Source organism: Meleagris gallopavo, chromosome 1 (assembly GCF_000146605.3).
Source record: "Meleagris gallopavo isolate NT-WF06-2002-E0010 breed Aviagen turkey brand Nicholas breeding stock chromosome 1, Turkey_5.1, whole genome shotgun sequence".
In the NCBI taxonomy this organism is placed as follows: Eukaryota; Metazoa; Chordata; class Aves; order Galliformes; family Phasianidae; genus Meleagris; species Meleagris gallopavo.
Genome location: NC_015011.2, coordinates 55,407,162 through 55,420,343, shown reverse-complemented (window position 1 = coordinate 55,420,343; position 13,182 = coordinate 55,407,162). Strand labels below are relative to the sequence as shown.

At 42.4% G+C, this 13,182-nt stretch overlaps 1 long non-coding RNA gene across 1 annotated transcript; it reads right to left on the bottom strand.

Annotated features, from left to right (window-relative positions):
* Positions 1 to 214: 214 nt before the first annotated feature.
* LOC104911607 lies at positions 215 to 12,448 on the bottom strand. Its single transcript, XR_794055.3, has 4 exons — positions 12,237 to 12,448; positions 5,216 to 5,304; positions 3,464 to 3,531; positions 215 to 251 (listed from the first exon to the last, which is right to left on the bottom strand). It is a non-coding gene; the product is annotated as an uncharacterized LOC104911607 (long non-coding RNA).
* Between the last annotated feature and the right edge of the window lie 734 nt (positions 12,449 to 13,182).

Here is a 13,182-nt window from a genome sequence, read left to right as displayed (position 1 = left end):
TTTTAAATGAGGTTTTTTCATTTGTCTGTTTTTGTTTTAACGATTCAAACGTACTCTGCAAGAACTTTGAAACATCTTCAAGCTGGGGAATGTTATCCTCCCGGTAGCCACAGTACTTCTCCAGCAGTGGGAAGACATGGTTGTGTTCATAACAAGCATGAGTTGGATAGAGATTCTTCAGCTCTCTGAAAACGGTGCCCCAAGTTTTCTTTTCTTCTTCTGTATAGGTAACTCGAGGAATAGGTTGACCACTGAAAAAAAAGATGCACTCAATAGGAGCGACAGAGAAATTGTCCAGTGCCACCAGCATCCCACCCAGGAACTTCCCATGGGCTGGCCAGGACTACAGTTGCAGGAAGGAAGACACCTTGGCTCTGGCATGCAGGTGCCAAACAAGCTTCACTTGTTCCTAGGCAATGGCTGGGAAGAAGTCACTGAACTCAGATGAGAACTCAGATCTTGTTTAGCTTAGAGAAAAGAAGGATCTGGGAAGACCTCATTGTGGCCTTCCAATACTTGAAAGAAGCATATAAACAGGAGAGGGAATGGCTGTTTACTAGGGTGGATAGTGATAGGACAAGGGGGAATGGTTTTAAACTAAGAAAGAGGAAATTTAGGTTAGATATTAGGAGGAAGTTTTTTGCTCAGAGGGTGGTGACGCACTGGAACAGGTTGCCCAAGGAGGCTGTGGATGCCCCATCCCTGGAGGCATTCAAGGCCAGGCTGGATGTGGCTCTGGGCAGCCTGGTCTGGTGGTTGGTGACCCTGCACATAGCAAGGGAGTTGAAACTGGATGATCTTTGAAGTCCTTTTCAACGCAGGCCATTCTATGATTCTATGAGAAACAGGCCTTTAGTCCACTTCTTGCACTACGGTGATGCCAATAAATTAATGCTTATTTGTCTTACTGAAATGTTCTTTTAAAAATATGAACTGGTTGATGATTTCAGTTTCTTTCCATTACCTGGCATGGAACAGCTGTTGAATTTCTTGCTCTACTGCACACAACATTAAATGTCTTTGTTGAAACAGGGAAACAATCAGCTCCAGAAAATTCTGCTTTGTGGGGGTCAGAGAAACTCTGGGGTGGGCTTTATGCTACAACAGGTGCAGACTTCAGCTAGTTTGACTTTTTTATTGTAACACGCAATTTTTAGTCAAATCCCACCCTCAGGCCTCCATGTACTTAGCTTATGTTGAAGCTAGCAGGTATTAAGACAATCACAAGCAATGTGTTTTGGCCTCCTGTGAATAGTCAATTCCTTAGGAATAATGATAGGGCCATAGGTGAATCCAACAGCTTTGAAAAATCAAAGGGTTTTAAGTAACTTAATAGGGTTAACATCACTGCTGGAGTAATACTGGAGCTTTCCAAGCCCCAGAGATCCATTGTTAACTCTTGATGACACGCCACCATCCCACTCTCTCATTTTTCCCTTGAGCCTCAGGGCAGCTGCACTGGAGCACTGTCATTTTCTGCACCTCTGTATCAGCCCTCCTTGATCTGTGGAGCTTTAAACATCAGGTTGGATTATTAATCTTGCTGGGGGATTTTTGTTTCTATAGAACTTCTAAGTAATTCTCAGACACCTTCCTGGGCAACAAGGGGAAGATATGGCTTAAAAATCTTTCAAATTTCAATTTAGAATTTGCAGGGATCCACAGGAACAGAAGCAAAGGAAGACAGAAGGAAGAAGGCAGGCTGAGAAAAGCAGAAACAAATCAGGGAGATGAGGCATTCAATGAAAATGAATGGTAAAAGTACCAAGAAAGAAGGCGAAAGAACATGGGCAGAGAGCAGCAAATGCAACAAAGAACATCAAACAGCAGGACAAAAGAAAACAAAATAATCACAGAAGAGGGGACACATAAGAAAATTAAATTGATAAGGGAAATAAAAGTATGAGAAAACTGACCAAAAACTCACCTCACCTTTGTAAGTGACATTACAAACTAAGCATCTTTGCCTTTTCAGATACTTCCCATAGTGCCTCATAGCTTTGGTTGTTCCTCTCCTCCTGCCTGCTTCTCCATGCTCCTGTCCCTCCATGCAGGGGACACCCCCTTGTCCCCTACTGTCCTGCTGCAGACCCTGAAAGACATCTGCCAGGTGAAGCACCCAGATCAAGTACACTATCTATTTGGGCCTTCATGACTCAGCATTCAAAGCCACAAAAAAAACACATCTTTCTTCAAGACCCAGAACCCCAAATGTGGGTTTTCACATACTGCTCATTGCCCTATAGCTGAAAGATCTTACTGAAAAGTCCAAGAATTTACATAAAAGGTGCTTTTTGGAAATAGGTTCTAGCCTGCAGAGGCTCCAAAGTGTCCAAGAATCTGAATAACAGACTAACTAATAATTAGTTACATCTTGGAATATAACAGTTTCATCTCCCTAAGTGGGTTTCAGGTTGAATATAGGAGTGGAGGCAGAGGGTAGAATACGAACTCATTTTCATTTTATTTCTGTGTAGGATATGATGAAAGCCTGCAAACTAGAGACCAGAATTTGCTATCTGCTGAGAAAGTTAAATCTTCTATGGGATACTTATAAGTGGAAACTAAATCCATCTAAATTTGGCCACAAAACCTTATTCAATTTTTCTAGCCATAAATGGACTTCTGACTTTTTTCACCTGGCTTTTTTTTCACTTTACATCAATTAGGCCAATTATTTCTCTCATTTTATGATTGCATTATAAGCTTTTTGGCTCAGGAATTATCTTTTCATCACAGTTCTATCTGAAGTAGAGCTCTAAATGTACAACATATGTTACCTTATCATTCGCAATCACAATTTTTTACCAGTCTCAGCAAGAATCAGACCAAATAGTACTAATGTAAATGTGTGAGTGGCTCTGGAAACAGAATTCTATCTCCTCCAGATTTGATCACTGAAAGCAATCAAGCAAGCCTGTTCTAACTGAATTTATCATCTCTATTTATTCATTTTTCTTGGGAAATTAGAGCCCAAGCTGCTTATTGCAGCTGGGTCAGACAAGATAAAAGTAGAGTATCAGGCGCTGGATTAGCATCAGAACCATAAGTTATTCATTATTTTAATAGTGTATGCAGCTCCTGCTTTAATGTAAATGATAGGCTCTCCTCCCCCAGCCCTGGTTTAATGAAGAGAATACCAGAAACAGCTTTATTCAATGCTCAGGTCTTTGTAGTAGCAACTGAGTCTGCTGTTCAATTAGACAACAAAGCCAGAGATAAGGAGTGCTGTGGGGAAAGAGGATAGGCAATGTTCTCAGCTGAACATGTGCCTGCAACAATTTACCTCTGTTTTTCTGCAATTTGAGGATAAATGTATGAACAGGAAGATTTAAACATACAAAAAAGAAAAGCCAGCAGGGGCAGGACTCTTGCGAAAGAAAACAGGGCTCATAGCAGGGACAGAACCCCATAGAAGGCAGGAGACATGGGCTTGCTTTCTGCCTGCACATTGAGCACTCACTGTCTGTAGTTGTAGGCAATGTCTGCAAACTCCTTCCTCCGGGCCCGGTACACAGGATCTTTGAATCCCTAAACAGAAACAGCAATGATGGGTAAATGCAGGTGGCGAAGAGCTTTTCTTCTGCTGAGAGCATGGCTGGTCCAGGAGCAGTGAGCTTCCAGGGAGCCCCAGAAGTACAGGATTTAATCACTATAGAGAATGTCTATTAGACTTTGTGGTTAGCAGTTTGACCTTTGCAGCTAATCATCTGTCTGATCAGAGTTAAGAATTACAATTTCTAAATCTTCTACTGGGATAACCATTCTCCTATCCTAGTGTGACACTTACGTAGGATGTAAGTTCCTCAGGGCTAGGAGTGTCTTCATCACCTAAAGTGATGTCCTTCCCAGATAGAAGAAATATCTACAAGGCAAATAGCAGTAACTTCATGAGCACTGCCGGAGTTCATGAATGCCTTTCTCAGAGATGCATGGCATGACAGGACTGACTGGCCATGAAACACAACCAGGTAGAGGAGAGAGCTGAAGTAGAGCACCGACTGAAGAGCACTGGTCAAATAAAGGCCAACAATGGCATAAAAAACGTTGTCTCCAATTAACACGGTATAGATGGATTTGTGGTCAAATCTCATACTTAAGTACTGAAATACCAAAGGCTTTTTTAATTTCTCTCTTTCTGTATTCTGTATGTTGCTATGTCTATTTCCCTAAAAGTTATCTTCCTTCTTAATGAAACCTGAATAAAGTACTCCCTAAATAATTCTAGGAACTGAAGCAAAGCTGTTCATTCCTTTCAACATCTATGTTTTTGTTTCTTTCTTTGAATAAAGTCTTGGTCTATTCCCACATGACACATGAGGGGGCCATTGGCTCAATGTATCTCCTTTCACTCTGCCTTTCATATGACTGCACCAAGTATTATGAATCATTGTATATGATACATAACACCTCTCGAATTAAGCAATAGGTAGTGAATGACTAATCACCTCATCTCAATTAAACTAATAGCAGCAATTTTTGTTGAGCTGCATGTAATTTATTTATAATCATCCTATCTCAATTAAACTAATAGCAGCAATTTCTTTTGCACTGCATAGAACTCGGCGTGTATTGACAAATGAAAATAAGTTGTTTGCTTGGAGAAGAAGTAAAAGCAGCAAGTATTCTTCTATTTGGAAGAGCTGAAAAAATGTCCAGCTAAGCCAATGAGTAAAATTATCTAACTCTACCACTTTAACCATGACCTTTTGAAAAAGGAACCTTTTCTATTGTCATGTCTCACGAAACAAGTATCATGACAGATTTAACAACTACATTACAATGATCTGATCTCAATTGTGTGTTTGTGATATAAGATGTAAAAATACTCTTCCTACCTCCAGGCTGTTGTATACTGCTTCTGAAGATTTTGTTGTTAGTGATTCATAAACTGAGTCTCAAGTCAGCGTACCAGAGCCATATGGGAAAAACCAGAGGTGTGCCTGTAGTGGCCTTCAGCTTGATGAAGTCTGTGACTCTTCAGGTCTGCTAGTATTGGCTTAAATTAAAGCAACTTTGGGGTTGCTCTACTTCATAGCAGGGAATGAACAGATTCTAGCTCTAGAAATATGGCGCCTCTCTTGTTTTAAACCTTGAAACTTAGTCTACTGTATTTGTCTTAAAGCAGAGCAAATGCAAATGAGAGAAACATCTATCCAAATAACTAGAAACATGTGGACAAAAAAAAAAAAAACAACTAAGTTCTTTTTCTTACAGGATGGTCAGCATCCAGCTCTGCTCCATAACTTAGGATTTGATTGGCAAATCTGTCCAGCTCCTGAATGCTTCTTGGGAACCATGGCACTGCAAAGTAGAACAGAAACAGGCTGTTAGGCTTCTTCGTTGGTTGCTTTTGGGCCTCCTTCCTGTCTATCCATCTCTTAAACGTAGATATGAAGAAACATATGTAAGGATCTAAAGTCTTCAGACTTCCTTTCCCTGCAGTAGAAGGCAACAGAAAACCCTGCAAATGGTGTTGAATTCGTGGCTGTTCTGCACTGTGGAAAAATAAGAGCATCAGGAAAATCCAGTCCTTGGCACAGAGCTAGCTTGTGATGTTTATGATTTTCTGTTTATTATTCTGTTTTCTTGGCTTACCAAAACATAGGAATTTTTCCAGACTGTCCTTGCTTTCACAGTAGCTCAAATCAACTGTTTCAAAGGAATGCCTTCTGAAAATCTCTTTCTAAGACTTACTTGGTGGCCTCACTTAGGCTTGGATGCCAAAATAAAATGATAAATGGCACTCTGATACCTCAAACTAGCATTGTATTACTGTACTCATTATACAATAATGTATTCATTTAATTAAAATTCTGGGCTTGGTTCTTCATTGCCTTGTAACTCACATTCTATACACGCTTCCTGCAGTGCAGCCAGGATATGAAATGGGACCACACTGACTACATGGTATGCAATGCCCCTGTGGCCTTCCATTTAGAGAAGGTCATAAGGTGGAGGGCAAGGAAGAACAATGGGACTTTCCAGATGTGGTGTGCTCAGACAGGGGAAAGTGGAAAGCAAATGTCTTCAGAGCAATTGAGCTACAAGGAGGGGCTCACTGCAAGACCGTGGAACAGACCAAATCTTTGGAACCATGCCTAACTTCACCTCAGCAGAAAGAGGCCTGGCACATATTCACACTGGCTGTGCTAGGCTATGATCCCTTATCCACCTCTTCTAGGAGAGTTTGGTTGCACACCAGTACCCTTGTCAGTCATTTCTGGGCCTGCTCTCCCCCTCCCCCCCACTGCAATGCTGAGATGGGGAAGTTTGATGAAGGGAGTACAGAGACTGTGGGCCTATTCCTTTACCTCGTCTCATCAGCACACTGGGCAGAGCATCCTTATGTAACTCCTCTAGGTACCACTAGAAGCTACTAGTGGTAGCTTCAGCTGCCACTTGCTTAGTGTTCCCTCCAGCTGCTCCATACTTACATATTAGGAACTTTGACACTAGCCGTCTGTCTTTTCCTTTTCCCATCTCTTCCTTCTGCTTTTCCACTGAAATAACACCTTTTTTTCCATGGTATCCTTTGTTAGCGCTTTCACCTCTGTCATTCTCAAGGAAGTAAAGCCTCTCAGGGGAGCAGTATAAGGGCAGGTTTAACATACTCTGGTACTTCCCCAGCAACTCACCGAATTCAGCAGTGGGCCACTGAGGGCCTTCCTGAGTCAGAGGCTACAGACATGCTTGAATTTAACAGCATCAGAGGAACTTTTCTTCACAAATATAAGTAATTGTTCTTTTAATCCACGTACAAATTTATCTCCAATACATTCTGCTGCATTGAGCTCTGTCATTTCATTACATGTGATATGCCTATCCCTGTTCCCTCTCATCATTTTTCTGGGCACTGCTTCCAGTTCTACTCTGCTTTTTCTGAGGGTTAGGGACAACAGATTCATGTAATGATGCACCCCATTCTCAGGCCTTGTACTCATGTCCCATATGCTCTCCATTCCACATACAAGTCAGATTGACAGATACTGAGGATAGTATCACTTGAAAGTCTATTGTTCCAAGCTCAAGATCTCTCAGCTGCTGCTCTATCAGTAAAATGTTGGCTGTGTATTTCGCAACTTTCTTGCATGAACAGAGTCACTTGTTCAGACAGAGTCTTGAGAACTTCACTCTGTGTGGCTTCACTCAGCTGGGAGCACTGCCACTCAGCCACACCTCCCCATCTGATTTCGAGTTTTGTGCCAAATTAACCTGATCACAGGAAAAGCCCCCCTTTAGAGGTGGGGGGTGCTTTTTCTGTCTTTAGGGACAGAGCCTCTGAGGATTCTGTTGGCAGCTGCTATGTGAGCTCCCGCAGTGCCTTGCTGACAGGGATCATCCTGGCTCCTGATAGACCTCCAAAGGGATAAGAGGATCATGCTGCCTCCAGGACTATTCAGCCTTGCTTTTGTGGTGCTGGGTTTCCGAGAGGCACCTGCACAGAGCGGCCAAAGCAACACGAGTCACTTTTTGGACGGCCACGGCTTGGCTGCATGCAGATCTCTCACACCCTCTGACCTGGTGTCCCACAACCATCTTGACTCTGTCCACGCAGCTCCTGGCTCCGGCCAGCCTGACTCCAACCAGCATTTCTGCTAAGTCCCATTTCAAGCTGCAAACCCTTCTGCTTTGCCTTAACAGACAGGCCTGAACGAGTCACTAGATGGCAGCAGCAGTCCCAGAAGATCTGCACTAAGTGACTGCTGGATTTACTACTCGCTGGTTTGTTTCCCCAGAAATGCTTTCACCTCGTTGTTTGGTGCCCCTTAAGTTAAACCAGCTGGGGGAGATGACTAGAAGGAGTTACACTGAATCCTAGAGAGGAGTCAGTACTGTCTTTTATCGTAGTAAGTAAATCCTGCCCCTATTTTTTATACAACCAGCAGGGCACGGCATTTATCTCCCAGCTCTGCCACTGCCTTTTGCATGGTGTGGGTAGGGGACTGCCACGCTGTTTTGTACTTCAGGCTCCCTACTGTTAGGGGAGCTGGTACCCCACTATCACAATCTTAACAATTGCTTTGGGATTAAGCATTGGAAAAATAAAGGGAAAAAAAAAAAAAGTTTTTTTTTTTTTTAAAAAAAGTCTGCCTGGCAGCCCTACAGGAAAGGATTTATCCATGTTTGAGTGAGGAATCACCATTGTCAGGGACACATCATGAACAGAAGGGTCCAGACTGTGTGGTGGAAAGACCAATGGAGCTGAGGTCTGCAGTGGAAATTTGTAGGGATTTGCTGCCTTGTTTCAGAAAGGTTAAGGTGGGCACTGTTTGAATCATTCCAACTTCAAGAAGTGATAAAACGTGTATAATAATGATTTGCATTTATTAAACACATTTTATTCACAGCTTTCCCTGAGTACATGGTGCAGAGATTCTGATAAGTTGTATGGCGGACTGATGCCCAAGGCTGGTGCAATGACAGTCTCTGACATGTAGATAGGTAGCTTAGTTTTCCCCTACACAGGCACAGCATCTTATCTTTTAGGTGCACAGTCACTGTAGGTACCAGACCTCTGTCCCCCTCTCCCACCCGCCATACACTGACAGTAGCTCAAGGCGAGCTGCTCTGGTTGAAAGCTCAACCAGGAGGCTCTAGAATAGGAATCCTGTTGATGCTCTGGGTTATTTGCACCAACATAAACTGATGTTAAGTTCTGAACCTTCTCAAGCACTTGTGGCAACAATAATTAAAGGTGCTGAACACAGCCCTGGTGCAGCCACAGCACCTAATCCATACAGCCCCAGCAACAGGCACCAGGGTGCAGAAGGGCCTCTGCATGGCTATGGTCTGCTGGGATGCTGTCCCCAACCCCTCCAGCAACTATCAAATCAAATTATCCCCTGATGAATCTGCCCCATATTTTGTTTGTGACAGCCTCCTCCAGCCCCATTGCCAGACTCACTGTCTGTCTGCACAGCCATTAACAAATACCCAGAGCAAGCTGTTGCAACACTGGCCCTCTGTGAAGGTCCAAGGAGCAAACGTGGGCTGATCAGTAATAAATATTGATTTGTCTGTAAGTGAAACAGCGGCATTTATAGGATGGTGCTGGACACCCAAGTGGTGACCAAATTACCATGGGGTCAAATGCTTAGCAGAATGCTAATAAGCCATTTGTATGAGGGGCAGCAAAGCAGGGACAGCAAGGACTTCTGCAGAACTCTTCCATTTGGATCATTGTGAAGAGGGTCAAAGACAGGTCTATGCAATTTATAGCAGTTCAAGGCCCAGGTTTAGCCCTTTTTTAAACAGCCCCGAATGCTTTGGCCAGCCTCAGGGTTCAGCAGACAAGGCCCCTACAGAACATCAGCCTCTAGACTGTCTCAGAAATGCAATAAATTGTCTGCATTTCCCTAATGCAGCAACAGAATAATATTTAATTCTTATTCATAGGGTCTAAGGTCTGCAGATACCCATCTTGTTTCCAAAAAGAGCCATTAAGAGAAACACTGTTCACAACAAATCTTTCCATCTCTACAAAGGCCATTTGGCCCAGTGACTGCTATCCCATCTCATCTGGAGCTTGAAAACTACTGTTGCATTCATGGCATTTTGCTGGTCTGCTCTCAGATGACATTACACTGTTGATCCAAAGCCGCTATTTGTTACTTTTTGGTGTGTAAAGGGGAAACTAAAACTGCCTTTTGCCTTTTGCCTAGAGTAAGGACCCTAAAAACAATTACAGTGTCCAGATTAAAAAACATAATAATAATCACAGATCAAAATAAAAACACTGAATCTTTCATTTATACTTTGTCCAATAAAGCACATGTATGTGTTTAATGCTCAGCTATTGAAAAGAGGACAGTAATTTTTTTCCAACTCTCCGTAAAACACTGCCCTAAGAGCGGCACTGTGTGCTTCCTATGCGAACAGTGAAAGAGGGGCTTTTCTGCTCAAATCATGAGCATGAGCAATGTGAATCCCTACAAAGGAAGGGCTGAGAACAACTGTACGCAATGGTGAAAGAATCAATCTCATGGGACTGTGGATTGGGTCAGGGAGAAAACATTCCCAGTTTTACCTGTCAACTGAGAAGTGTGTAACAATATCCCCATGAGCCATATGCTTGAGATTTTGCTCCCTGGAGGTGCATCACTCTCATTCTGTGCTCTGGGAATAAAATTTCACAAAAGCACATCTGCAGGTTGTGACCAGATTTGCCAGGAGGATGCATACTTTTGAAAGGCATTCTGACCTAAAAGGCATCACAAGGCCTTGTTAATGCCATCAGAAATAAAAGACTACATTTTACCACTCTTCCTACAGCTCAGTATGCTCCATTTCAGTCTGCCCTTGTAGCTGCTTCAGCAGAGAATTTGCCACCCACAGTTCAACCCCTAAGCACTGCTTCTTTGACCTTTCAGATGTGGCTCTTCAGGGATTTCAGTTTGACTGGATCCTCACTACTCATGTGAGAAGTTGAAATTTGAGGAAGAAAAGAAAAAGGGAAAAAGCAAGAAGAAATATCAGTCTTCCTCTCTTTCCTTGGCAATAAGTTGCTCCCAGTTTATACTATTTCGCAGTTATTAGAACTAAGGAACAAACACAAGTTATCCTCCCAGAAGGAAGGGGATCAATTTCCCTTCTGCAGCACTCACGCTAGGATAATCTAGCTCAAAAAATGCTTTGATCAACACATTAACATGCAGAGAAATCTAATCCCACAGCAGACCAGCAGACCATGGGCGTTTTGACTTCTGTGAGGTCAGAATTTCAGTCACAAACACCTCCTGGCTGGTATTTAGAGCTGCATCTGACTCTGGCCTAGGTTTACATATAATATTAACACCTTCGTAATAACAATTAGGAAAACAAAAGCAATGGTAAACCTGCTAGGTCCTGCACCTTTCTCCTGGAAATAAAAAAAGTCCTGAAGAGAGAACATCTTTTATTTGACATGACCATAAATCATCTAATCAACCCTTTGTTCCTCATCTCACAAATGGAGAGAACTGACTCCAAAGAATATCTGCCAACTTTGTTTTCATCTTCAAATGTAATGTCATGAGGAGGACACAAAGGAGATGGTAAAGGGATTACCAGGACTGATCTCATGAAGGTATTAATGTCCTTTTATGCTGTTCCTAGAAAGGAAGAGGAAGATCCAGACCTAAAGTATTTAAAGTCTGAAATCCTATTAAAACCACATCTGTTATCTGAAGAGGCATTTATGTATGTCTCAGACTGAATGTGGGGCAGCTGCCACCACTGTACAAGGCAGTCTCCACTCCAGCAAAAATTAGGAGTGTGAAAGCTCAGAAAATCTTTCCTTATTTCCTCCAAATGCAGAATTACTTCTGACATTCCCAGGACTTCTTCCAGTAGTGAACAGTTATTCCTGATCCCACTGAAGTGAGTGGCACAGCCTCCCTAATTTCAATAGCAGGAGTGAGGGGGTCCCCAAGCACAAATAATGGAGAGGCAAAGAGTGTTTGACAGGCACGTACCTGGGCGAAAGAGAGCAGAGGAAGGAGGGACAGCCACTGTTGGGAACTTTTCCTTTCCTCCTCTCACATCAGCCCAGAGGTGCAACAGCAACATAGGGGAAGGGGCTTCAGAGACCAGTGGACAGAGCTCATGAGACTGATGTTGAAAAGTAAATCCCAGTGTTTAAAGGAGTGCACTAGCCCCCCTGAGTATGCTACCATTTCATGCCAGGCTTTGCATGTAATTGGGTTCTTATTACCTCCGCAACACCACAAGGTTTGTACCAGGGTGATTATGAGGTCCCAAAGACATTCAGCAAGGGGGAAAGCAAGGTGGAAGTCTGTGCTTCGCTGTCACTTCTTGTTTTGTTATGTTGCCATTTGCCAGTGATTCTTTCTAAATAAGGATAATCTGAAAGGCTGCTGGACTTTGTAGGAAGCATCTACTGAATAAAGAGTTTGTAAAGAGTCAGCAAATGAGCAAAAACTAATGAATCAGCGTACTGCAATTAGGCTGTCTTTAAGAGACTGCATGTGGCATCAACAAAACCGGTGAAGACAGAATACTGTAACACCAGTTCCTACAAGACCAAGTCAAAAACTTGGCCAAAAATAGAGCATGGCAATCTATATTGAAAAAAATCTGTATGAAAAAGCATACAATACAGACAAAGTAGTCAGAAGGAGGAAGACACAATCATCAGGTCCAAGGTTAACACTTCTGCTGGAGGAAAAGGAAATCATTTAAGTGTATGACATGAATATTCCTTGTCAATATTGCCTTTGCCAGTTTATCCTTACCAGTGTCCTTCTTTTTTGTCCGTGAAAGTTCATGCACTGTTACTCCAATATCATTTCTTAAGGACTTGATGATCTTGTCCAATGCTGGAACATTATTGCCTTCCAAGTTAATGAAGAATTCATACTCATCTTTATTGAGACGAGAAGGTCGAGATTCAATGTGAGTCAGATTTATCCCTTTTTCCTATGAGAAAGAAAGATTTTGGTCACACGGTGTCCGAGGGAAGGAATACAACATAAAGACTAGGCATCAGTCAACTACCTATACCATATAGTACTAATAACTCAAAAGCAGAGACTTGACTCTGACGGCCATTGAACTGAAGGCTTTAAAAATGGAGGGAATGAAAAGGGAAACCGAGAAGGATGTAGGATTCACCCTTGTGCAGAGAAGCAGTATAAAAACCATTACTTCATAAACCTTCGAAAAAAGTGATACAAGTTACAAATAGGATTTGTATTGTAAATGGTAACTCTAGTACTGCAAGCACATATTGGAATCTTATCTGTGTAAACAAGAACTTTTTCCCAGGATCAACATGGAAAATAAAAGATTTTGTGCCTCTTAACAGAAGGTGAATACTGTATTTATGAACGTTTTTAAAGGAGGTCATGAATGCAAGGATTGGGTTGTCCTGTGAGCTAAGCTTCTCCCCAGCCAACAAAGTCATCTGCAAAGCCACCTCCACAGCTTCCAGGTCTGTGAGCAGATTTTGGGCAGAAATCCAATAGGAAAACATGGATCTGCACCAGAAAGGTAGCCCAGGATAGTGTAAATAAAAACACGGGTGTTGTAAGATCATAGAATCACAAAAACAAAGAATTGCAGTCAATGAGAGTGCATGAGACCTATGGAAATCATCTAGTCCAAGCATTTGCTCAAGTAGACTTCACAAAAGCTCGTTGCTCAGGACCGTGTTCAGTTAGATTTTGAGTATCTTCACAG